This window comes from Schistocerca americana, chromosome 3 (assembly GCF_021461395.2).
Source record: "Schistocerca americana isolate TAMUIC-IGC-003095 chromosome 3, iqSchAmer2.1, whole genome shotgun sequence".
NCBI classification, from domain to species: Eukaryota; Metazoa; Arthropoda; class Insecta; order Orthoptera; family Acrididae; genus Schistocerca; species Schistocerca americana.
Window position 1 is genome coordinate 146407206 of NC_060121.1, and position 26904 is coordinate 146434109.

Genomic DNA, 26904 nt, shown 5'->3' on the forward strand with positions numbered 1-26904 from the left:
GTGAGGCACTGGCGTCGGATGTTATCTTTCAGCATCCCTAGAGATGTCGGTCGATCACGATACACTTGCGACTTCAGGTAACCCCAAAGCCAATAATCGCAGGGACTAAGGTCTGGGGACCTGGGAGGCCAAGCTCCTTTTATACACGATTGTCATGCGCAGTCACTGACGCTTAACTGTCCAGAGCCATCTGTCGGACTTTTTTCCAAGCATGAGTGTCAATTTTTACCTCTCTATCTACATTATTCTGTGGTTTATTCAAATTTATAGTGACTTTTTGATCACCCGGTACGTCATGACTCGTAGGAGTCATGAGGCAGATTTTCTCTGATATTCCAGTAGATATTTCCAGTTACGTTTATGCATTCGATAGAGAGGTGCCACATTAGTCTAGTACGATATTTGTTTTATCGCTATGTATTAACAGAGACAGTATTCTAGTAATCCAGCAGCGCCCTTATATCCCTGGCCCGCGCTGACTGCTATCGCTAAACATGCAGCGCTACTAAGTCGCTGCTGGATTCCTGTTTAATTTTCCTGTTTTACTGTCACTCTTAATACATATTGATGAAAGAAATATCGCACTGTACTAATCTGGGACCGCTCTATCGCATGAGCACTTAAAATTTCGCGCCGGCCACTGTGGCCGAGTGGTTCTAGGCGCTTCAGTCTGGAACCGCGCGACCGCTCCGGTCGCAGGTTCGAATCCTGCCTCGGGCATGGGTGTGTGTGATGTCCTTAGGCTAGTTAGATTTAAGTAGTTCTAAGTTATAGAGGACTGATGACCTCAGATGTGAAGTCCCATAGTGCTCAGAGCCATAAAATTTCGCCTTAATAATCATTTCGTTTGAAAGGGAAACAAACCGACGCTTCCGCCGACACTGGACGCCGCATTGAAGACGTGATGACCACTGTTTGTTTGGCTGACTCCAGCTACACGATCTAAAAACAAAATTGTACATATCTGTTGAAACAACAGAGAAAATGCGCCCGTCGTGTCTTTGGAAAGAGACCCTATATAGTGAGCCAATTCCATTCGATCACTTGCTGATGTGGCCTCTTCGAGTCGGCGTCCAACGTACCAGCAGGTTCATCCATTTCTGCCGATCTTGAGCTTTCCATCGCCAGTTCAATCCGGCTGTCATTATTAAGTCTCAGTCCCATCTGTCCGGTGGTCTTCCCCGTGGTCTCTTTTGCTAAACTGGGCTCCAGTGTACTACTTGTTCTGACCATCTCCCGATTTTTCTTCGCGTGTCATGACCAGTCCACTGCCATTTGAAGGTATTCACTCTGTCCATGAAGTGACTGACCTTCCTTCTGCGTCTGACATATACTGCTTTTGCCCTGTCTTTCTTTGTATGAACCAACATCGGACTTTCTATTCCTCTGGGAGTTGTTATTAGTTTTCTAACAATGAAGTCGTTTAACGTATATGTCTCACTGCCAAGTTATTACTGGCTGTATACATCGGTCAAAAACTGTCTTCTACAGCTCAGCTGACACCTTAGGCTTCAAAACTGAAGCTTATCTTCCATAAGATTGCCAGTCCAAATTAATGTTTTGTTCCATATAGCGCCTCTGAAAGTTTGTTGGTAGAGTTCTCCTTCACGCTATATGGTTACGGACCAAAAAATGTCAAGTAAACATCGACTTAAGAGCTAGGAGCACTTTTTCAGCAGGAGAGATTTGCGTGTGTGTGGATCTCAGTAAGAAAAAATGTTATAAGACCTGTTTATCTTCGCTACTGGGACGCAAATCTCTTCTGCTGCGAAAGTGCTCGTCGTTGCCACAGTAGTCTTGTACCAGAGGAAGCAAGTGTGAGGATGTTGCTTGGTGGCCAGTATTCTCTTTCTACAACGCAACTGCACACATATATAAACAGGGTTTCTTATTTACTGTAACAGAAAGCTACTTATCTTTAAGCTAGTCCATGGTTGTGGTACAAGCTCTTCCGTAGTAATCCTCGTTAGCCTCACTGCTGGTGAAGTACCAGTCCCACTATAAACACTACACTCTCGTCGCTAGGTACTGACTGACCCCGACGAGGATAGTGACTGAGACTGCCAGTCTGACTCGGTCTGCAACTGCGACTGCGACTCACTGCTTGAAACTGCGACTGACTGACCCCTCCGGTCGGCGGCGGCGGCGGCGATCTAAATGCCGGCGAACGATTGGGCGTTGGCGGCGCGTTGCTCGCGTGTGTGTCTTTGGCCTCTCCTGATAGGCGCTTGATTCTGCAACTGTTATCGATCTTCTTGCAGCCTCTTTGTCGACCGGCGTGCTGGCGACGGCCTACACCAGCACAACCCTTAAGGTACACATTTGCCTAATTGTTATCTGCATGTTTGCTACAGTGCAGATTCATTGGAGACTGGAGAATACTCGTAGTCTCAAAGACGAAGAAAAAGTGCCTCATATGAAACGATCCGTGTATAAACACAACCTGATGGCAAATTCTGTTCCCAAACGATGCCATTGTATGTAGGGGCGTCATCTGGCTAGCAGACTGTGAATAAAGGGAGTGAAACTAGATCGTGATCAGCGTTTGGTGTGGTGACAAGGCTGGAAGCTGACAGTCAACTTTTTTAACGTAATCTAATGCCCAGTAAAACGAGCGAAAGTTACTGTACGAAAGTGGACTATACTAAAGCCTCTGGCCATGTCTGCACATACTGAACGACACAGGACATGGCTAATGGAGGTGCTATTACCGCGCTCCACCGACGAAAGTAAGTTGATCTGCAGCTCCTTCTCCTTCTACATCTACATCTACATCCATACTCCACAAGCCACCTGACGGTGTGTGGCGGAGGGTACCTTGAGTATCTGTATCGGTTCTCCCTTCTATTCCAGTCTCGTATTGTTCGTGGAAAGAAGGATTGTCGGTATGCCTCTGTGTGGGCTCTAATCTCTCTGATTTTATCCTCATGGTCTCTTCGCGAGATATACGTAGGAGGGAGCAATATACTGCTTGACTCCTCGGTGAAGGTATGTTCTCAAAACTTCAACAAAAGCCCGTACGGAGCTACTGAGCGTCTCTCCTGCAGAGTCTTCCACTGGAGTTTATCTGTCACCTCCATAACGCTTTCGCGATTACTAAATGATCCACAACGAAGCTCGCTGCTCTCCGTTGGATCTTCTTTATCTCTTCTGTCAACCCTATCTGGTACGGATCTCATACCGGTGAGCAGTATTCAAGCAGTGGGCGAACAAGTGTACTGTAACCTACTTTCTTTGTTTTCGGACTGCATTTCATTAGGATTCTTCCAATTAATCTCAGTCTGGCATCTGCTTTACCGACGATTAATTTTATATGGTCACTCCATTTTAAATCACTCCTAATGCCTACTCCCAGATAATTTGTGGAATTAACTGCTTTCAGTTGCTGACCTGCTATATTGTAGCTAAAAGATGAAGGATCTTTCTTTTTATGTATTCGCAGTACATTACACTTGTCTACATTGAGATGCAAGTGCCATTCCCTGCACCAAGCGTCAGTTCGTTGCGGATCCTCCTGCATTTCAGTACAGTTTTCCATTTTTACAACCTCACGATATACTACAAAATCATCATCCACAAAAAGCCTCAGTGAACTTCCGATGTTATCCACAATGTCATTTATGTATAGCAACGGTCCTACGACACTCCCTGTAACCTCTCCCTCACTTATCGACCTTAATGACATTGAAAAATTAAACCGCGTGTACCTAATGGAAATTTGGGAAAAGCAATCGTAACCGAAGTTAATCTGTCGATAAAGAGGGAGGAAAGAGTTACATCTAAATGAAAGGAAAAATGCAAATGAAACTGGTGGAAATTAATTTTGAAAAGGGGTAAAGTTAATAAAGAAAGTAAATGTGCGGCCGTTACGTTAACAATTAAGTAGCGGTAATTAGATATTTGAGATTTGGGGGAAATTACGGTCGCCAGTCCTATGGACAATTACTATAGTAACTGAAAGAGAAAGGTTATTGCACATATAATTAGCACTAGAAGCGTGGCAACTGTAGGTTGACACGTGTAGTGTGAAAACTGAAAGTTTGTCAGAAGTAATAAATTTCGCTACACTCTGACTTAATTTAGCAAAAGAATTAATAAAACCGGCAAATTGAAAGTTAATTTAGTGACTGAAATTAATAGTGAGCTTTGTTTCTGAAGCACATCGAAATTCAGTAAAATACGGTTAGTCTTGGGCTACCTCAACAATCATTTCAAAAGCTACTTGAATCTAGGCAATTTAGAAATAAGAGATTTAACTTTGAACTTGAATTAAATGATTCTGAACAATTAACAACAGTAAAATTTAGTACGTACCAAGCTGAGCTGCAGTCACAGGTAAGCTAAAATACGGTAACAAAACTCGCACTCTTAATTTGTGCTTGTGTAATCTAAATATTGTAGCCAGCTATGAATACCTTATCTGAACTTTGAAATTAAAGCAGTGAAATCGAATGATATTACTTTAATGCTGGCGTTTGAATTTCAACGACACTCGGGTTCATTCCGGAATAGGAAGGGAGCCTGCTTGGTAATGCAATTGGGATAATGAGCAACAAAGGTTCATGCCAAGTTGCCGTAATTTTGATGCAACAGTTTGAAAAGCTGAGGTCTGCCGTACAGTTCTAAAAACTTTACGTGCTACCAGTCTTCCTTGTTGGTTGATTGAAGGTTTGAAGTCGTCGATCGAGTAGGTGGCGACAGTCACTCATTGTCGGCCGTCGCTGTTGCAGAAGCTGAATGTTGGCGCGCCTTCTTCTCGACACGGTCTCAGCCGAAACGGGCTCTTGATGTGTGCCAGCTAACGATTCCCGTCCGCGACACCATGTCAGAAGCTAACATAGCAAGTCGAGCGCAATTACATGCTGCCAAACCCCGAAAGCGCGGCAACTCGTGGGAACGTTACACAACACACCTGCTCCACTGCCCTCCTCCAGCCAGACTCTGGTCTGCCCAGGATACACGCGGCAGGGTTAACACTACCAAAGATCCTAAACACTTTGGTTCGCCACACGACCTATCGATGTAATCGTTCGATAGCATAATTTTCCCTAGGCCAGACCCAGCATAAAAATACAAATAATATTCACAAAACAAACCAATTATACATCGACATAAATACATATATATATATATATATATATATATATATATATATATATATATATATACAAATAGTAAAATAATTACAGTATATAAAGACACAGAAATGTCATATCTTCGGGTAACCAAATAAGGAAAAATCTATAGTACATCCCCTGCGGCAGACCTGAAATCACTCTTACTTCAGAAGACTTCTCTCCATTGAGAATGACATGCTGCGTTCTGTTATCTAGGAACTTTTCAATCCAATCGCACAATTGGTCTGATAGTATCCTTGACATGCAAATCCTGGCTGCGTCCAATCCTGTTCATCACAGCCGTTGTCCATTGGCGGCCTCCAGCGACGTCGATCTCCAGAGGCGATGAACGGTGCAGTGTCTCTAATTAGAGAGGTGTTCAGATTCACACCGCTTCTGCCGCAGCTGGCGTGGTGGGCCACACCTTTCCGACGTGTTTCGTGTCGCGGTGCCTGCGTGACCGCCCCGTTTAAGCAGTGCAGCGCACGTGGCCCCTGCGAAGACTATGGCCCGCACTCCTCTTAACGCAGACCGGCGGACACGCATTAAAGCTATTGTTTCGTGCGCACTTTTCCAGGGCGCCGTCGCTCGAATCGTTTCAGCCTTGCGTGCGAGGAAAAGATTCTGTCACTGCGGTCCCGTATCTTGGTAGACTCCACTAGGCAGAGTACGGAGAGGTAGCTAAATGCGGCATGTCCTGAAGTATACAACCTTAAACAGTCGCTCACGTAAATAGTTCATAAACCACTCTTCGGCACAATTGCGCGACTTAGCGCCGAGCGTGCCTCCTTAGAATCGTATTTGGGAGAATGAGGTGTTCGCATGTCTGGATATGTGAATTGCGCAGACAAGCATCAAATTTACGGATATAAACCTTCGGAAGGTCATCTATAACTGCGTACCATAGCAGTTACTACGGAGGACAAATAAGCATCGCTTTTCGTGTTACCCTACGCTGCTGGTATTCCAGAGATGTTATGAAATGTTACGAAACATAAAAAAGGTTTTATAGTACACCGAGTAGTGTCTTCCTTTTTTGTTCCTTGTTACTAGCGAGAGAGTTGTACTGCTAGTGCCGTTTGACGTCACTAACTTAGTTCAAAAATGGCGCTGAGCACTATGGGACTTAACTGCTGAGGTCATCAGTCCCCTAGAACTTAGAACTAGTTAAACCTAACTAACCTAAGGACATCACACACACATCGATGCCCGAGGCAGGATTCGAACCTGCGACCGTAGCGGTCTCACGGTTCCAGACTGCAGCGCCTAGAACCGCACGGCCACTTCGCCCGGCAGAGCGTTATTTCTCATTGTTTTTAAATTCAAAGATAGCGATGTAAAATTGTTTGTTCCTTTGTTAGTGAAATGTAACTGTACTTTTTGTGACATGGAAATTTAGTACTTTCCTTTGTAAACACTCTGCATGTCATCAGTTGTGTGTTTAGTATCGTCTGTTTAGGTAATAGCTGTGTAAGTAGCACGTCATTGATTTATGTTTGCAAAATTCAGTTGTCACCGGACGTTGAACTAAGAATCTGAAAGCTGCTGCGTGACAATGTCAATATGTGAAATAAAAGAGTGGTTTGTCTGTGCTTGTTGGTGTAACTGCACAAGCCATGCCCTCAGCGCCATGGAGGCTCTGTAGTATTGCAGCGCTCCACTTCCCCATCAGTAAAGAAGGTTTCGGTTTGGAACTGCAGGAATTGGGTTCGCAGGTATTAGTGTGAGAAGAGGACATCGCACCAATGAACTTATTGGAATCGAATGTCAAAATAGCTGAGACTGGCCGTAATGAACTGGAACGTGCTATAATGCTCCAGACAGAATGCTCCGAAATGTTGAATGTTTCAAAATGTTATAAAATCGTACATAAAGTTCGAGAACGTTCTTGTATTTACTATAATCTTCTAGAAGAAAGTCGTAGAATTTACTAGTATGTTGCAGAATGTTCTAAATTTTCGATAATGTTCCATGATGTTCGAAAATGTTCTCGAATGTTCCGTTGTCCTGTTGTGAAGCAGATACGTTCTAGCACAGAATGGAATAGCCATTTTAGCAGTAATTTGTTGACTATATTAAATTAAAAATGCCCAGTAAGATTCTTTGTGAAGAAAGAATAGATAAATCAGCCAATTCAATGATTAATGCAAATGGAAGTGTTGATTTTCCTACCGATTTTTTGAATTCGATACAAGTGCCAAGAATGTCTTAACATTATAAATTAGATTAGAAAGAAGATCATTAATTTTTTGTTGAGATGTTATTGAGAAGTTATATAATGGAACAAGAACGGCCGTGAAATAGTTTTGGAACAATATAATTGAAGCAAAAATAATATCAGAAAAAGGAAAGCAAAAAAAAAAGTTTATTCCGGAACTCTGCTGATGTCCATGGAACTGCCGTTTCAGTTCAAAATACTGCAATTTGCAGTGAAATCATCATTTAGTATCGCTATAAAGAAGGCACATGAACGAACTTCAAGATATTACGGTATTAATTGTCGATATTTTTGAATGTTTCGCAATGTTCGTGGATATTGTGAAATGTTCTTGGTGTTCTACAAGAGATTTGAAAAAACTTTTAATAGCCAAGATCGCATTAATTAGTATTTATTATTGATGATCCGTTTTGACAGTGCAAACTTTCATCTTCTGATCTTCAAAAATTGTTTGATATAAATCGAATTCCATTACGAATTCAACACATATGCTATGTCGTCATTATGGTGGAGGATATACAGCACGTTATGCGTACGTAGGTTTGTCAGAAGTAAAACCATATACAGATAATAAGCACCTTTTACAGATGGGCGTGTTAACGCAAATAGCACTCGACTGAGGCTTGTTACTTCTTACAGTGCACGATGCATAGTAAAGATGCACATTTGTACAAATGTGTACATTTACGTGACATGTTGTATACATCATGGATACATCTCGGTCAGAGTACAACCATTCATTTTACAATTTTCTGGTATTTTCCCGAGCGATGTGGAATGTTAATATACCGGGTGATCAAAAAGTCAGTATAAATTTGAAAACTGAATAAATCACGGAATAATGTAGATAGACAGGTACAAATTGACGCACATGCTTGGAATGATACGGGGTTTTGTTAGAACCAAAAAAATACAAAAGTTCAAAAAATGTCCGACAGATGGCGCTTCATCTGATCAGAATAGCAATAATTCGCATAACAAAGTAAGACAAAGCAAAGATGATGCTCTTTGCAGGAAATGCTCGATATGTCCACCATCATTCCTCAACAATGGCTGCAGTCGAGGAATAATGTTGTGAACAGCACTGTAAAGCATGTCCGGAGTTATGGTGAAGCATTGGCGTCGGATGTTGTCTTTCAGCATCCCTAGAGATGTCGGTCGATCACGATACGCTTGCGACTTCAGGTAACCCCAAAGCCAATAATCGCACGGTCTGAGGTCTGGGGACCTGGGAGGCCAAGCATGACGAAAGTGGCGGCTGAGCACACGATCATCACCAAACGACGCTAGCAAGAGATCTTTCACGCGTCTAGCAATACTTTTTTTTTGTTCTAATAAAACCCCATGCCATTCCAAGCATGTGTGTCAATTTTTACCTCTCTATCTACGTTATTCCGCGGTTTATTAAGTTTTCAAATTTATACTGACTTTTTGATCACCCGGTAAATACCAATCGAGGCGTGTCTTTTATCAGCTAGTTGTTAATAATTTGTGGAACATTAGGAAATAACTTGTTGTTTAATATCTATCAGAATGACTTGTCGCGGCAGCAGACCAGACAGTGTTGTACGACTTCGCACTGGTGCGGCGGTGTGGGGGCGGTGCTGTCGCCATTTCCACGGCTGGCAGCAGCAGCCGGAGCTCCAGCAGTGTCTCTCGTTGCCGCCCCCACGCCACGCCCGTCACACGCGTCGCATTATTCCATATTCCTGGAGGCGCCCTTTTATTCGATTCGGCGCCAACTTCTGGAGCTGTCAGCGGCGCTGCGCATTTTGGCCGTTATTGCTTCTTGCCTCCCGCCTCCAGCACATTTTCGCACGTGTCCCTCTAACCCCTCCTCTGGCACGTGTGCCTGTCCTCGCTCGTTAGCGCATCGTCACTCTCCCTGCGAGTGCCCAATGAAATTGCCTGCTCCGACGAGTGCGCTGACGTCCGCCGCTAACACACGGCCTTAGTCTCGCGACGAGTTCCTGCATTCCTCATGCGCAATTTGACAAGTTTCGTCTGCTCCGACACTTTCATTCCTCTCCGTCGTTTCCCTCTTTGTTTCGCTCACTGTTACTATTTTTCGCCACTGGCAACGTGACTTGCTTTCACCGGAAGCCGATTCATACTAGACGTCAGCGGTACAGAACGGAGCAGCAGGCGACGTCATCACACAAAAGCGATGTGTTCATACTGCAGACGGAACGTCAACACGACGTCACTTCGCTTAGCTCAGAACCGAACGTTGAAAGTGAGGCTATGACACATATAAATACAGGGTGCGTCAAAAAAATGTATACACACTTTGAAGCGTCATAGAAAATTTATTTTCCGTCCTACAATGTTAAATTTCTGGAAATGGAAAGCTTAAACTCCAATTGGAAAAATAATTGTACTTTGAAAATATGATTAATGTTCAAACTGGTAGCCTTCAGCGTCAATACATTTCTGAGTACGATTCACCACTGATTCAGTACATTGTAACAAAGTGATAAGATTTCTGTGCACACCGCCTGAATCTCATTCCAAAGTGTGTCCAGGTTACGTGGTTTACGTTTGCACACCTCATCTTTTACTCTGCCCCATAAGAAGAAATCCAGCGGCGTGAGGTCTGGAGAGCGTGCAGGAAATTCGATTGGTCCCCTGCGTATTATCCACTGGTCTGGCACATTGTGATGCAGGTATGCTCGTACGTCCCTATGATACTGCGGCGGGGCGCCATCTTGTTGGAAATAAAACTCATCATTGCCGTATAATGCACGAATGGCAGGGAATATGGAGTCAGCAAGCATTGTTTGGTACGTTTCTCCAGTAACAGTACCTTGAAAGCAGAAAGGCCCAGTGAGTCCCCTTGCAGACAAACCACACCACACATTTACACCAGGCAAATTCACAGCCTTGTCAACTGTAATGTGAGGATTATCTTCAGCCCAGTACACACAATTGTGCCTATTGACAGTTCCATTGAGTTTAAATTGGGCTTCATCCGACCAAATTATGCTACCCACAAATCCAGGTTCACGTCTCACCATCGTCTCCTGAACCCATTCACAAAAATCTAACCTTCGATCTGGATCGTCGTCACTTAACTGTTGCACCAGCCTTGGAATGCACACACGAAACTTGCCATTCTTCAGGATGCGTAGCGCACTGCTCCACTTACATTACTCTCACGTGCCGCTTGCCTTGAAGATTTTTGAGGCGAACGCTGAAACAGTTCCAAGACCGCAGTTGTGGAATCATCACTTGTAGCTGTACGAGGTCGCCCTGATAGACCTTTATGCACATCACACACTGCTCCACGAATTTCGAATTTGTCTCGTAGACGTGTGATTGTTAACCTTAAAGGTGGTTCTGTACCATACTCACTTCTCCACTGTCTTCGAACCGAAGCTACATTCTCAAACTTCCAGTACCACATAATTATCTGCTTCCACGCTTCAAAGCTCAAACGCACGTCCGCCATGTTGCAGTTACTTCCTTGCCACTGCTGCCACCTGTTGAAGAAACATAACATTACTTTCTCACTGATATTTAACGTTGTAGAACGGGAAATAAATTGTCTATGACAGTTCAAAGTGTGTATACATTTTTTGACTCACCCTGTATTACGATGTTGTCCCTGTGGTAAAAATGGTTGTATTTTGCTCTGTTTCACGTGAAATTTCTTAAAACAATTCCTTTCTGGTATTGGATCAACAACTTTCTTTCCGCCGTTTTTTTCTCCGAGTTCGAGGCTTTATTGTGAAAAGCGTATAAATAATTTACGATTCAAAGTATTGGGCATCGCTGGTCACTATATATCCCATCTTTCGTGCAGCGTACGAATCCTGCAACGGAAGAACTGGGCGTCGTTTGAGGATGTTCATGAATCGATCCGGTTTTGCATTTGTTCATATGACCGGAAGTGCTGGTCAACCAGGCCGTGTGCCATTGGTCGAAACAGTGGTAGCCAGAAGGGACGTTGTTTGGAGAATACGGCGGGTGGGATAGGACTTAACATTTCAACATTGCCTAGTGTGTTTTGACGAGTGTCGCAACATGGGGTCGAGTATTGTCGAGCTGCAAAATCGCTGTATTGTTGCCGTTTGTCTTTCAGTTCTAGGCTCAAATGTGTCAAGTGCTTTCGATAACCATCTCCTGAGATTGTTTCCCTCGGCTTCATTAGCTTCAAAAACGTGCTCTCTTCCACCGTCATACCGGTCTTCGGCGTCAGAGTCATCATTCTTGAAAAATTAATAACGTTGCCTGCAAGTTTTTTTCACTAATAGGTGTGCACTAATGTGTGTGAAATCTTATGGGACTTAACTGCTAAGGTCATCAGTCCCTAAGCTTACACACTACTTAACCTAAATTATCCTAAGGACAAACACACACACCCATGCCCGAGGGAGCACTCGAACCTCCACCGGGACCAGCCGCACGGTCCATAAGTGCAGCGCCATAGACCACTCGGCTAATCCCGCGCGGCCACTAATTGGTGCCTCACCATAAGTCTTTCCCAGCGCTTTATGACGCTCACCGACAGATTTCTTCATGTTAAAGCAGAAACTTAAAACTTCCCGCAAATGACAAGAACTGGGCTCGTAAATTGACGATTCAATCGAGAATAAATTAATGATACCATCACAGATCGACTAGTACTTTGTAGAGTTATGTTTACAAAGGTCTAAACTTATTGCATGACACTTACGACCTACCGCCTGCGCCGTCTATTGCAAAACTGCGTATGCAGAGTTGTAGACGCAATGCAAGGCACAGAAGAGTTCCTCATTTCCCACATTTTGCAGTCGAATATCCTTAAGAGCAAAGTCTGTGACCAAGACTGGCGTATCGTACACCATTCTCAGGCACAGCAGCTGCTGTTTTCTTCTTCTCCAGGTTCGCTTGTCCATCACAGTGATGGTCTGGCCAGACTACCTCTTCCCAGAAAACGTGAGTTCATTTGCAACGTGCCACGTAAGAATTCGCTAACAGATTTGTATAATAACTCACCTTCTAGACTTCACCTATCTGTTCATAAGCAGCGCCACAAAATCGAAAGAAACTGCTACACCGCTAGCTGGACTCACATAGCCTAGTATGGTGTGTGTTGAAGACGCACACTCTTCAGGAACCAGAGATAACAGAACATCGCTGGAGGAGAGAGTTTAAACATTGCTTGCAAGCATCATTGCCTATCCAAGGACGAATCTTGAACCATGTGCAGAAAAGAGTGTACAATTTTGACGTCGCTTGACAGCAACGTTGTCCAATAAGGGGTTTAGGAACTAGCAATAGTAAATTTTACTAATGGGCAAGTCAAATTTCATAGCGGATCTTCTTCATAAAATTTGTGTGGTACACCGCTGAGAAATGAAACAAATTGAAAATTGTCGTCCAAACATTTCAAACTATCATTAGTTATTAACTAGCGAAAATGCAGGCTGTGCCAAAAGTCACGAAGGCGTTACAATTGCTTTTACATATTCTGCTCACTTTTGTTTCAGATTCTGAAAAACTATGTATGGTAAATCTTCCATACTTGATCTTTAAGTTTGTGAAATGTTAATTGAAACTAACGATAAATAAAAAAGTTATTCGCAGTTATGAGCCCTACGCCACTTTTGCCCACCCAGTAGATACGTTCAAATACATCAAACAATATTTGTAATACATAGAGCCTGTTTACCTTATCCATTGAGGTCTGTCTGTTCTAAGTATCAGGTAACATCTAAGACGACTGTATTTTCCTCCTTTAATAGAGCTGTTTTTTTTTTTTTTTTTTACTGTTAAAAAATTATGTAATGAAAATTGCTTCATCAGTGCATCTTTTTATTTCTAGATAATGTAGTCCACATATTGTGGTAAAACGTAAATAATTTGTTGCTGTCAGACTCCTAGTGCTAGAACACGTACTGGGAAAATATCGAAGTCATCATGGAACGTTTGTAATGTGCCACTAAAACAAAGCAAAATAATAAAATAAAGACTAGGAAGACGCAAAAGCAGGAAATACAGTTCTATAAAATGAGCGACGGCAGCGAAAATAAGTTAACCTCTTATGTCGGCAGCGTCACTGTAGCGTCAGCGTCAAAACTTTCCTTATGTGATACCTTGCCATTGACGGATAGCAGTTCCCGCTGGCAGCTTATACGAATGCCACCAATTTGATGCCCTGTTTCGTCAACTGTGAATCGACCTTTATTCATTTAAATGTAGGCGATGAAAGAAATGTTCAGCAGAATTGGCCACTAAGAGAGCAGGAGGTGGAGCTATGAAAGTTTTTGGTCACCTGACAGTGAGTCAGTTGTGTGAATTTCAAGATCCATTGCCGCACTCTTTATGACGATATTGATTCCTTCCACAGGTAGAGCGTTTAATCTGGACTATATGCATTGTGGATTTTCATAGGAGCACGCCCTGTGTCTGCATAAGATGACTCTGTCACACGACTTTCCCGCGGTATCATCAGCCACAGAAGTACTTTGCTGTTGCTGACACGAACTGATCTCAGCAATCTTCTTCGTAGACTTGTCGACATTGGTTATTTCACGAACAACAGCTAGTTTCCTAACAACCACAAAGTGCTCTCCAACCAGTAATGCCAGCACGGCAATTTTTTTTACCTCGCATAGCCTCAGTACCAGTAATAACACTCTTAAATTGCGGAGTAATGTTCCCGAGGGCATGAAGTATTCGGAGTGGCATTTCTGCAGATATACGGACATTTTATCTGATTATTACACATATGAGAGCGTTCGTTATGGAATCCTTCTACAGACATCTTACACCTCAAAAATCTGCATTTTTTAAAATTATATTCTTCGAGCCATGACTGTTCCACAAGGTCTGTTTTGATGGGTCACGTCAGTAGCACTAAACGGCTCAGTGAAGAGTGTCTTTCACGAGAATAGCGAATATCAGAGAATGGATGTGTCTACTGCAGGAATGTCAAACACAGACAAACGTCCCACCTCTCTCTCTCTCTCTCTCTCTCTCTCTCTCTCTCTCTCTCTGTCTCTGTTATGTTGATAGGTAGTGAAAGAGATGGTGTGCAGTTTAGGCGGTTTTATCGTCCGTGTAATCTTAATCACGGTAATATTTTTTCGTGCTACGTTCCGATGTGTAAGTGCCCATGACGGGGTAGCGAAGTGTAACATTTCAAGAATATTCTCACGGCCTCTCAGAAGGTTCGAGCACGCGAACTTGTGATTATCACGTCTGAAATGTCAGATACCACTGCCCGTCCGGCCATCAACGGCAAGGATTCGTATTCTTTTCTGACCATGGTTAATCTAGAATTTCCAGAAACGCCCAGAGTAGCTGTTGAGCAGAAGAAAAGGGCAAACGGAAATGATATCGAAAAATCGTGTTCAGCAGCACGGTTATTGACTAGGTATGATTCTATTGCAAAGGGAAACTTCAGCATTGGTCGTATACATTTTAAAACTTTTTCTTGTTATTGAATATCGATTTCAAAGACAGAGCGATTATATCAAGGCAAGACTAAGTCTGGTGGACTCATTTAATCATACACACAGTATAACTTCAAAGATGTTCATAGTGAAGAATATGCCAACTAGCTGGTACCTCTAAGTTCTTCACTGTGAACACCTGTGTATGAAGTTATATTGTGTGCATGATTAAACGAGTCCACCGGAATTAGTATTGCACTGAAGATGGTCACTCTGTGATGGAAATCGATATGCAATAATGACAAACGGTTTCAAATTTAGACGAACAATGCTAGAGTTTCCCTTGTTTCCGATACTTGTATGGTCGTGGTACACAAATTTACTAATGGAATCCAATCTGTTGCAAGTGGTATGCATTTCTCTTCCAGTGACCCGAGATTCATCTCGCTACACGAAGACTTAGCGTATAATGTTAAAAACATTGATTATTGCTTTCTGGCAAAGATATACAGTACTTCAGATCTTAAAAGTGACAGTTCTTCATCTGCATTCGAAATCTGTTTTTAGTGCATAGTGAAGATTTGGGTGTAGCAAAGCTAATGCAGTGAGCGCTCAGCTAAGATCTACTCTCTTCTGCAAGAAGGAAGTCAGTACAAAGACTAAGTTATCTGTGCACCGTTCAATCTTTCGACCAACTTTATTGTATGGGAGCGAAAGCTGGCTGGATTCAGGTTACCTTATCAACAAGGTAGAGGTTACGGATATGAAAGTAGCTAGGATGATTGCAGGTACTAGTAGATGGGAACAACGGCAGGAGGGTGTCCACAATGAGGAAATCAAAGAAAAACTGGGAATGAACTCTATAGACGTAGCAGTCAGGGCAAACAGGCTTAGATGGTGGGGTCATGTTACACGCATGGGAGATGGAAGGTTACCCAATAGACTCATGGGTTCAGCAGTAGAGGGTAGGAGGAGTCGGCGTAGACCAAGGAGAAGGTACCTGGATTCGGTTAAGAATGATTTTGAAGTGATAGGCTTAACATCAGAAGAGGCACCAATGTTAGCACTGAATAGGGGATCATGGAGGAATTTTATAAGGGGGACTATGCTCCAGACTGAACGCTGAAAGGCATAATCAGTCTTAAATGATGGTGATGATGATGATGATGATGATGATGGTGAAGATTTGTTAGTACATTGTTGGTTTTTATAGCATTGGAAGGCAGGGGAGGCCGAGGTGGCCGGGAGGTTCTAGGCGCTACAGTCTGGAACCGCGCGACCACTACGGTCGCAGGTTCGAATCCTGCCTCGGGCATGGATGTGTGTGATGTCCTTAGGTTAGTGAGTTTTAAGTAGTTCTAATTTCTAGGGGACTGATGACTTCAGATGTTAGGTCCCCTAGTGCTCAGAGCCATTTTTTTGGAAGGAAGTGTTTTATGATTAGACTCTCAGGTTAGCCAAAGGGATGGAATACCACGCTAGTAAAAATGTTACATGAATAACTAAAACTTCGGGCAATGCAATGAAATAGTTTCTGACTATAGCCCCCTCCTGCCTCCGCCCCCCTTCTCTTTCTCTCTCTCTCTCTCTCTCTCTCTCTCTCTCTCTCTCTCTCTCGGAATAACTACTCATCGTAGCCCTAAGCAATGCGTTCGGGAGTCGTTCGTTCCCGTTAGGGGGCTTGCGTGCTTGAGCAGTTGATGTCCCAAAGGAACACGCAACTTCTATTTATCACCACTCTTGTTTGGAGTCGCATGTCGATGCGTAGGCAGGCTCTTTGACCTTGCCCTATGCGGTTTTTGTGTTTTTAAGGGCGCAAAAAATGTTCGGGTATAGCGATGGGAAACTTGCCAGTCCTACCTTTTGATCTTTCCTGCCCGACCCCAAGCGGAGGTAGTGTTCACGTCTGGGAGCTGGTCGCTAACGACGCGGCCACTTTATCAGTGTCAGCGCGGACATGGAAGGCGCACATTTCGCGCCGGATTGCAGCCCAGCAGCCCCTGCCCCTGGATGGCTTCCTCGCCCGCGGTGCAGCCGCGCGTTCGACCGGCCGGCCCGGCGCGGCGCCTGTTGCGGCCGCAGTAATTGTGGCGCGGCCGTGGCGCGATAAAAACCCGCCCGCACGCACGGCCGCCGCCCCCACGCGACCTTGTGCGGCCTCCAGCACTCCCCCTCCTCCCACATCCCTACCTCTGCGCACGCCAGCCGAGAACCGCCGGTGGCAGCAGCAAGCAGTCCAACAGGCGACGGAGGCTCCTGCTGGAGCATGTACCTGCACGTGGGATACCTTTGTAGAAAGACCGGAGAGATGCCGCATTGGCTCGCATTTTGGAAGGACGAAGGTTGAAATCATTTAGGATTCCCGTGATTTCCGTAAATAGCTTAAGGCATATGCTGAGTTGATTCCTTTGAAAAGGCCACTGTCGATATCTTAGTCATTAATAACCAATCCGAGAATGTGATTTTCACTCTGCAGCGGAGTGTGCGCTGATATGACACTTCCTGGCAGACTAAAACTGTGTGCCGAACCGAGACTCGAACTGGGGAATGTAGGAGGCGAGATACTGGCAGAAGTAAAGCTGTGAGGACGGGGCGTGAGTCGTGCTTGGGTAGCTCAATTGGTAGAGCACATGCCCGCGGAAGGCACAGGTCCCGAGTTCGAGTCTCGGCCCGGCACACAGTTTTAGTCTGCCAGGAAGTTTCATATCAGCGCACACTCCGCTGCAGAGTGAAAATCTCATTCTGGAAACATCCCCCAGGCTGTGGCTAAGCCATGTCTCCGCAATATCCTTTCTTTCAGGAGTGCTAGTTCTGCAAGGTTCGCAGGAGAGCTTCTGTAAAGTTTGGAATGTAGGAGGCGAGATACTGGCAGAAGTAAAGCTGTGAGGACGGGGCGTGAGTCGTGCTTGGGTAGCTCAGTTGGTAGAGCACTTGACCGCGAAAGGCAAAGGTCCCGAGATCGAGTCTTGGTCCGGCACACAGTTTTAGTCTGCCAGGAAGTTTCAAGTTTCAACCAATCCCAGCTTTTATTCCGCTTCTAATGACTCAGTTGTAGATGGGTTGTTAAACGCTAATCTCCCCTTCTTCCTCCATAGTAATCTACATCTACATTTATACTCCGTAAGCCACCCAACGGTGTGTGGCGGAGGGCACTTTACCTGCCACTGTCATTACCTCCCTTTCCTGTTCCAGTCGCGTACGGTTCGCGGGAAGAACGACTGCCGGAAAGCCTCCGTGCGCGCTCGAATCTCTCTGATTTTACATTCGTGATGTCCTCGGGAGGTATAGGTAGGGGGAAGCAATATATTCGATACCTCATCCAGAAACGCACCCTTTCGAAACCTGGACACCAAGCTACACCGCTTTGCAGAGCGCCTCTCTTGCAGAGTCTGCCACTTGATTTTGCTAAACATCTCCGTAACGCTAACGCATCCGCGAGCATGGAACTTCCCCGACACAGTCTACTAGGTTGTTGTTGTCTTTAGCCTGAAGACTAGTTTGCTGCAACCCTCCTCACTATGTATCCTGTGAAACCCTCCTCATCTCTCTGTAACTACTACAACCTCCTACATCTATTTCAACCAGCTTACTGTATTCAGGGCTAGATCTCCCTCTAAAATTTTACCTCTTCCCCCCTCTCGACCCCTTCAACACTTCCCTTTTGATTCCACTAATAAACTGAGGATTCCTTGGTGTTTCAAGATGTCGTGTGACCTGTCAACCGATTCATTCTTTCAGTCAAGCTCCCCATTAATTTCTTTTTTCCACAATTCCATTCAGTACCTCCTCATTCGTTACTTGATTTATCCATCTTGTCTCCAGGAGTGTACTACTGCATCACAATCAGAAACTTCTGTTCTCTTCCTGCCTGTTCACTTCCGCACATGCCTACACTCCATGCAAATACCTTCAGAAAAGACTTCCAAACACTTAAATTTACATTAGATGTCAACAAATTTTCCTCTTTCGGAAACGCTTTTCTTTTCATTGCTAGTCCATTTCACAATCTCTCGACTTCGGTGTTCATCATTTATTTTGCTGCTCAAGTAGCTAGTGTCTCTTCTCCCAAGCTAATCCCCCTCAGCATCGCCTGACTTAATTCGACTTCATTTCGTTTCTTGCGTTTTACTGTTGTTGATGTTCATCTTATAATCTCTGTTGAAGACACTATGCAGACCCATCAGTTACTCTCCCAAGTCCTTCGCTGCCTCTGGCAGAATTACAGTGAGACTGTCAAATAGTGAAATTCTTATTTCTTCTCCCTAAACTTCAATTTCTTTTTTCATATTTCTCTTTGCTTCCTTTACTGGTTGCTTAATACACACATTAAATAACACCATGGATAGGCTACATCCTTGCCTTATTCCATTCTTAACCACTGCACTTTCTCCTGTGAAGTGACTCCGTCAGTATTAGTGTTGTCAGATCCGATTTGGAGAAAATCGGTACTTAGACTGCTGATATTAAAAATCGACGAGACAAGGACGTAAAATAAAGATAAAAATGCTGGTGCAAGCAGCTAAAAAATGACGTCAATTTTTTGGTCGTTGGGTAAGTACTTCCTTATTATTTGATATGAACGAAGTAGGACACTGGTGCAAGTGTACTAATGAGAGGTACCAACTTAAAGCGGATAGTAAAAAAAAAGTACAGCATCTTTTCTTTAATGCTACTACTTGTTTTAAACGGAAGTATGTTGAGTTTTCGGTCACATAAAGGACCTATAACAGTTTACCGACAGTGTGGCGCCGTTCCCCTGATACAGAGCCGGCTGCAGTTATGAGAGGCGGCGGGTATTCCCCGCCGGCTGTCAGAACCCACCCCACGTGCGCACCAGCCGGCCGGCTTAACGGCGGACCAGGGAACGCTCTTAACGCCGCAGCGCCGCTAATGCCCCCGCAGCCAGTAGGCCGGCCCAGAGTGGCAGCGTTCCCAAGTTGGCAGCCCTTGCCGCCGCGCTCAAACACAAGACGATCGACAAGCGCGTTATCGCCGCGGCCCGCACGCAACCGCTGCCATCTTTGCCTCGCCGGCCGCCCACGGCTTATCGCAGCCCAGGCGTCCCCATTCAGAAAACGGGCAGTTGGCGACAAACGAATGGTGTCTCGTGCGAACACAGGCGCTGCGCCTTAATGTCACGGAGGAATGGCCGCTGCCTTTAAGTCCAAGTCTTACTATCTAGCACCGCCGACACCAACTCTAGAGAGTTGTGTATTGTGTGCCGGAGCTCTTATTGTGCAAACAGGCGAAGGGCAAACATAGCAAACTGGAACTGTAGCTGCGGAAGACTGGGAGGTACGACGATAGCTCTTCTGTCGTATTGTGATTCTCGCTGTTTAAACAATGTACAAGATTCTCTCTTTTTATGACCAAACACTGATGAGACTGAACATTATAACCACCTCTTAAATAGTATGTTTAGGGTTATCAGGTATCCGTCTTTAGCCAAACATGCCAGGTTTTTTAAGGTCTTCTCCGGCCAAATATGCAGAAGTCCAGCCTATCCGATTTTTGTTTGGCTTTTCCTCCATGAAGGAGAGAACGAACAACTAACGCCCGTTCGAAGCTGACGACGTAAGTGCGAGGAATGAGCGTAACGAGGACTAAGGAAATATATCGTAAAAATGTTTAGGTATACCAGCCAATTCTGTTGTCATAAGTCTGCGATACGATTTCCTTCGTCGACTGAAGGAGCCTGACGTAGAGCATCACAGCCGCGCTACGCGCAGATTGAGCGAAGCAGAGTAGTGTGTGCCGATCGCCCGTCCCGCCAAATGCATCACAGTAAGGTCGTTGACAAGTAGCAAACTTTCATGAAATTCGTGTAACAAGCTTTGAAAGCTTATTGGCACGTGAACTGTGGACAGCTTGTTTTAAATCACAAAATAGTGAAGAATTTTATTCGCAAGTAATGAAATACACTACTGGCCATTAAAATTGCTACACCAAGAACAAATGCAGATGATAAACGGGTATACATTGGACAAATATATTATACTAGAACTGACATGTGATTACGTTTTCACGCAGTTTGGGTGCATAGATCCTGAGAAATCAGTACCCAGAACAACCACCTCTGGCCGTAATAACGGTCTTGATACGCCTGGGCATTGAGTCAAACAAGGTTCAAAAATGGTTCAAATGGCTCTGAGCACTATGCGACTTAACTTCTGAGGTCATCTGTCGCCTAGAACTTAGAACTAATTAAACCTAAGTAACCTAAGGACATCACACACATCCATGCCCGAGGCAGGATTCGAACCCGCGACCGTAGCTGTCCCGCGGTTCCGGACTGAGCGCCTAGAACCGCTAGACCACCGCGGCCGGCAGTCAAACAAGGCTTGGATGGCGTGTACAGGTACAGCTGCCCATGCAACTTCAACATGATACCACAGTTCATCAAGAGTAGTGACTGGCGTATTGTGACGAGCCAGTTGCTCGGCCACCATTGACCAGATGTTTTCAGTTGGTGAAAGATCTAGAGAATGTGCTGGCCAGGGCAGCAGTCGAAAATTTCCTGTATCCAGAAAGGCCCGTACAGGACCTGCAACATGCGGTCGTGCATTTTCCTGCTGTAGGGTTTCGCAGGGATCGAATGAAGGGTAGAGCCACGGGTCGTAACACATGTGAAATGTAACGTCCACTGCTCAACGTGCCGTCAATGCAGGCAAGAGGTGACCGAGACGTGTAACCAATGACACCCCATACCATCACACCGTGTGATACGCCAGTATGGCGATGACGAAGTCACGCTTCCAATGTGCGTTCACCGCGATGTCGCCAAACACGGATGCTGTAAACAGAACTTGGATTCATCCGAAAAAATGACGATTTGCCATTCGTGCACCCAGGTTCGTCGTTGAGTACACCATCGCAGGCGCTCCTGTTTGCGATGCAGCTTGAAGTGTAACCGCAGCCATGGTCTCCGAGCTGATAGTCCATGCTGCTGCAAACGTCGTCGAACTGTTCGTGCAGATGGTTGTTGTCTTGCAAACGTCCCCATCTGTTGACTCAGGGATCGAGACGTGGCTGCACGATCCGTTACAGCCATGCGGATAAGATGCCTGTCATCTCGTCTGCTAGTGATACGAGGCCGTTGGGATCCAGCACGGCGTGCCGTATTACCCTCCTGAACCCACCGATTCGATGTTCTGCTAACAGTCATTGGATCCCGAGCAACGCGAGCAGCAATGTCGCTATACGATAACCGCAATCGCGATAGGCTACAATCCGACCTTTATCAAAGTCGGAAACGTGATGGTACGCATTTCTCCTCCTTACACGAGGCATCACAACAACGTTTCACCAGGCAACGTCGGTCAACTGCTGTTTGTATATGAGAAATCGGTTGGAAACTTTCCTCATGTGAGCACGTTGTAGGTGTCGCCACCGGTGCGAACCTTGTGTGAATGCTCTGAGACGCTAATCATTTGCATATCACAGCATCTTCTTCCTGTCGGTTAAATTTCGCGTCTGTAGCACGTCATCTTCGTGGTGTAGCAATTTTAATGGCCATTAGTGTATTATAAAATACATTGCGACTATGTACCTCTGAGATGCCATCGTCAACAAAGATGGAAAAACTGAAAACGATTTACGTAGCATGATCGTAGCACTGGTTTGAAAGGTGCACGGTGACATTGGTGGCGCAGGGGGTCTCCTGTTTCTCGCGGCTTCAAAGACAAAAGCGGTTTTGCGCGTTATATGACACAGCGCGTAGTCTGCGCGGAGCTAGTAAGCACTCCACTGCAGGTAACTACCGCCTCGCGTCCTTCATGGCCCCACTGAAAATTTTTAATGCCTCTCCCCGGCATTTAGTTGCCGGCAAACTTTGTCCAGGAGACGCTCGGGGCAAACAAACAGTTTAGCCGTGGCTGTCCGCTTGTTTTGCCTCGCCGTTTCCCTTCCCTGCCCCTTCCCCTTGCCATCTCCGCTGGCCTCCAGAACGCGGCCGTGCGTCGGGCGCGGTCGACGTCGACGTCGGCGTCGTCGTGGCCGGCGCAGCGACTCTCTCCTGCCCATTAAAAGTTGTCCTAATGAGTCGCTAGCGCGACCGTCCCCGCCCGGGAATTGCATTGTGTTTGTGCGCACCGCAACTTTCTTGCCGGTTAATTTCCTGTCGCCCCCCCCGGCCCGCGGGACTAATTGGATTATATTGGAGATGCGCGATTGGCCGATATGCTCGGCCGGGGCCGCGCCGCTGTCTGCATCTGCACCTGCATCTGCGTTACAACTCTGCGGGGCGGCCCCTCCACCAGCATTACTCGTCGCCTCCCCTTCCGTAGTACTGGGCGCGCTTCACGGGAAGGGTGGCGCAGAACACTACCTTATCTCTCCCATTTTATCGCCGTTGTCTTCATGCGGCTCTCTTATAACATTAGCTTAATGAACTACTCGTAGCCACACTTCGTTAGGTGCTCCGACCGAAACAGGGCGATTCAAAAAAGAAAGAACGGATTTTAATAGTTCACTACATTCAAACTGTAAAAGATAGAAACACATTGCACATGTCACTGGGTAGAGGAAGGTTCAAAGTGTTGGCACAGCTGCGCTATTGTCTGTAGCAACAGAGCGACAGTACCACAAAGAGAAATCATGTTGTGTGGTGGAATTTGCGCGAAGTCAATTCATTGTTCAAGTGCAGCGTGCATTCCGCCGTAGATTCAGCAAGAAGCCGCCAATGCACAGACAGTTAATGACTGCCATACAATATTCTTGGAAGCTGGTTGCATATGCCGAGGAGGAGAGACTGGTCGGCTACTCACGTTTGATGAAAATGTCGGACGTACCCGAGGTTCGTTCTCACGGCAAACCAGAAACTTCCTCTAACAATGGTGTGACGTGTTCTGCAAACGACGCATTCATATGAAGCCTTGCAGGTCGCAGTTACTTCAGCAACTGCGTCCCAGAGAGCTTGACAAAAGGTACGAATTTTGAATTTCAGTTCTCCAAGATACGGCAGAGGATACTTTCTCCGAAAGACTCAGCTTTTCGGACGAATCGACGTTTCATCTATCGAGTAAAGTAAACCGCCATAATGTATAAATTTTAGGGCCACAAAATCCTCGCATCGTCGTCGAACATGAAAGAGACTCACCGAAACTCGATGCGTTTTGTGCCGTTTCTGTTCACAAAACTTTATGGACCTCTCTTTTTTGTGGATAAAAACAATGACAGGAATGTCATACCCGGATATGCTGCAAAATTGGTTGTTTCCTCAATTTCACATAGGTTCCAAAGACTTCGTTTTTCTGCATGATGACGGACCACCTCACTTTCTCCTTCAGATGCGGCGTTATCTTAGCAACGCCATACCACAGCGTTGGACTGGAAGAGATGGACAACAAGATCTTGAACATTGCTTTTGGCCTCCCAGGTCAGCAGACATCACACCTTGCGATTTTTTTCTGTATTGTACGTAAAAGATTGAGTCTTTGTTCCAACTGTGGCAGCTACTTTTTAAGAGCTGAGAAATCGAATTGTTGAAGCTGTATATTCAATAAACAGGGGCCTGTTCATTCGTGTGTGGAATGAAACGGATTACCATTTCAGTATTTGTCGAGCAAGACATGGTGCTCAAATTGAGTGTATGGTGTAGTGACTCTGCAAATATAATACTCTGAACTTTCCTCTGTCCAGTGACATGCGCAGTGTTTTTTCTATCTTTCGTAGTTTGTTTGTACTAATCCGTTTTTTTTTTCAATCACTCCGTATAAGAACGTAAATGGATAAAAAGTTTTAATAAAAATTGTTTAAACAGTGAAAAAGTCGGATCTATTTAAGGACGAAACGAATTTTTATGTTGCTTGACACTTAGAAAGAGAGCAAGATACAAAAGATAAAATCGAAAGGGGTGTCCTCCTGGATATCTTTTTATGTGATTGCAGGTATATATTCTCTTGAGAAATGTTTTGAAATGTTTGGAGGACACGTTTTCTATTCTTTCAGTTCTCAGGATTGTAGTACGAACTTTGTCCAGAACATCTACCACGAATGACTCTTTTGTTACTAATAAACTATTATTATTGTTTGTCCCTACGTTCTATTACCAAATTTTGATTTTTTTCGTAAAAGGGATGTTCCCTCATAACATCACTTTCACCATTCAGACGCCAGGCTGCACATCACGCAGCTATCACGGTACGGTACACTAGCAAACATTTTTACTGAAATAATACGTACTTAGTAGCTGTAAACGTGGGAGTCCGTAAGTAGGAATATCATTTCACACCGGTACTGTCATGTGCCTTCAGTATTATTTAATTATGTACGAGAATTCGCCTTTGCGTTTTTTCCGAAAGAAATGCTATAGCCCGAGAAGTAGTCGATGGCGGAGTTAATAATCTGTAGACGTGTACATTATTGATTCATCCATAATGAGAAAGTGTAGCCCCATGTAACACTGTCAGTTGTAGGCTTTCGCTCTCCCCGGTATTTATGCTGTCGCGTCGGTGACGAATAACCGATATGCAAATACCTAAAGAAAATTGTTGGAACGCTGTATTGAAGCCATGTGTATAACTTTAGAAGAAAGACTCTACGCCAGCAGTTAAGCAGAACAAAAAAATTATTGTTTGTTATTATGCACAGGTACATAAAGCAAAAACATTCAATGCTCTTTTTAAACGCCTTGAAATACATGGTGAGCCCAAAGTCTTGACCTGATTATAACAATTTATGACAGAATAACCGTTTGACATAATAAATTACTTTTGATTCCGTTACATAGGTTGGTGTTACTAATCTTTTGTAAGACCACTTACGTTAGTAAACCTCAACGTGTGCTCCCTTGGTAGTTCGGAGAATGTCGAGGCAGTATTCCTGTCCCGCCAGGTGTTTCATAACATGTGTTCTGTCACAGTCAAGGGGCGTAATGCCTGGAGAGCGCGGTGGCCAGGGTGTTGCACCGTTCCTTCCAGTCCACCGATCCGGACATTAGTCCCCTGACTTTCTTTTCTGGAGCTATATCAAGGACAGAGTCTTTGTCACACCAGTTGCTGACGTCGACGAACTGAAGGCTAGGATACAAGCTGCTGTGGGTACTGTGACAGAACACATGTTACGAAACACCTGGCGGGAACTGGAATACCGCCTCGACATTCTCCGAGCTACCAAGGGAGCGCGCCTTGAGGTTTACCAGCGTGAGTGGGCTTAAACTAGTAACACTAACCTGTGTAGTGGCATCAAATGTAAATTATTATGTCAAACGGTTATTCTGTAATAAATTGTTATAATCAGGGCAAGACTTTGTGCTCACCCTGTACTACATTCGAAGAAACTGGACAAACATGAAATTTCATCGGTACCGCCGCCTCAAATTACACGTCCACAAGATACGCATGACATCAAACCTATTCTCAGTGGATCATCAAAACCGGTGACGATGTCGCTTGTGTGCCCCGAAACTGAAATATATAATAATTTTTTTTTCACAAAAGGGTTAAAAAATGGTTCAAATGGCTCTGAGCACTATGGGACTTAACTTCTGAGGTCATCAGTCCCCTAGAACTTAGAACTACTTAAACCTAACTAACCTAAGGACATCACAAACATCCATGCCCTGCGACCACAAATGGATTACTGTGTGTGTGTGTGTGTGTGTGTGTGTGTGTGTACACCTAAGGCGGTATGCCTGATATTCTGTTGAGGAGAAAAAAGGAATTTGAGAATACGCAATATTTGTTGTGGATGAGTTACTGGTAACAAACGTAATTGATTAAACACATTGTTTTCTGTATGAATGCAGAGTCTCGCGGCGATAACATTGAATAAAATGTTCTCGGGTTTCCAACCGCGTCAATTGCTGAAAGCTACACGAGCTTTCGGCCAAGCACTCCTTGGCCATTGTCAAGTGTTATGGCTGCCCACTTCCCACTGGCAGTCATAACACTTGACAATAGCCAAGGAGTGCTTGGCCGAAAGCTCGTGTAGTTTTAAGCAATTGACGCGGTTGGAAACCCGAGAACATTTTATTCCACATTGGTTTCTGTGTGGAAATAAAATAAATATTGGCACTTTTACGCCCTTCCGCCAAAATGCTGTCCCTAGTATTTGTGTTCTAGGAAATAGTATCAAGATGAGGTAAACAAATTTATTCATTACACTTCCACGATTTTTTTAAAAATTTCGTATCTGTAATATTTTGCCAAATACTCTTTATAGAGGCTCCACTGCCAAATTGAAAAAC